The following is a 1,395-nucleotide window of genomic DNA, read 5'->3' as shown; positions in this document are numbered from 1 at the left end:
GGCCGTGGCATGACATGCTTGCCAAGGCCAAGGCATGGCATGCTGCTGGCCAAGGCTTTGGCATGCCATGTTGCTGGCCAAGGCTGTGGCATGGCATGCTGCTGGCCAAGGCTGTGGCATGGCATGCTGCTGGCCAAGGCCGTGGCATGGCATGCTGCTGGCCAAGGCCGGGGCATGGCATGCTGCTGGCCAAGGCCGTGGCATGGCATGCTGCTGGCCAAGGCCGTGGCATGACATGCTTGCCAAGGCCAAGGCATGGCATGCTGCTGGCCAAGGCTTTGGCATGCCATGTTGCTGGCCAAGGCTTTGGCATGCCATGTTGCTGGCCAAGGCTGTGGCATGGCATGCTGGCCTAGGCCAACGTGCCACCGCCACCGCCGCGGGCCGCCACTCGACGCATCCCGTGCTTGGCTATGTAGTTTCGATGCCACAAGCCAATGCCACAAGCCAAGCGATGGCATGTGCCAAGCGCCCGCCTAGGCATAGGCGTGGCCTGTGGCCTGGCCATGCTGGCCAGCCTTAAGGGAGGTGCCCCCCCCTTATAATAGCCTGTTAAGCCCTTTTCAATCTGGCAGGAGGAAACATCAAGCATGTTCGAGGAGTCATAATGGGGTTTTTTTAAAAAGTAATGGTTTTTTGCCAAAACTTTCAACATGAAAGTTGTATGAAATAATTTAATACACCATAAAAAAAATTATAAAAAAATATTTGGCCACCAGAATATTTTATTTTAATTTATTTCAATTTTAATACTTAAAAAATAATAAAAATTACTAAAAATACTCAAAAAATTCTAGAAAAATTCCAACAATTATAAGATGAGGCACTAGTAATTATAGTAATTTTTTTAATTATTTTTTTATTTTTAATTTATTTTATTATAATTTTTATGAGTAAATAAATAATTAAAAAGCCCGACGAACGTGCAAAAACTCTTAGAGAAACCCAGCAAGCATCGGATAGCTCGAATGCAAATAACAAACGCAACAGGCAACTTCCGAGGGACATACTTTTCCCAACAAGCTTCCACTGGGGAAAGCACTAGCAACGGGTTCGCAAGTCAAAGGCAACCAAACGGCTATTACCCGAGGGACAAGCATTTCGCAGGGCAACATATACGTAAGTCAAGGCCAAACCAAATGGCAATTACACGAGGGACAGGATTGCTTGCCAAGGGCGTGGCATGCGATGTTCTAGCCCAAGGCAAAGGCACGCCACGCTGCGGGACAAGGCCGTGGCAAGACATGCGGCTGGCCTTGGCCTTGGCATGGCATGCCGCCGGCTTTGGCTGGGCTGCGTTGGCCTTGCCATGGAATGTTGCTGGCTTCGGATGGGCTGCCTTGGCCTTGGCCTTGGCCGTGGCATGGCATGCTGCTGGCCTTGGCCTTGGCCTTG

This window comes from Camellia sinensis, chromosome 6 (genome assembly GCF_055761805.1).
Source record: "Camellia sinensis isolate YWXY chromosome 6, ASM5576180v1, whole genome shotgun sequence".
NCBI lineage: Eukaryota > Viridiplantae > Streptophyta > Magnoliopsida > Ericales > Theaceae > Camellia > Camellia sinensis.
This window is presented reverse-complemented; position numbering follows the sequence as displayed.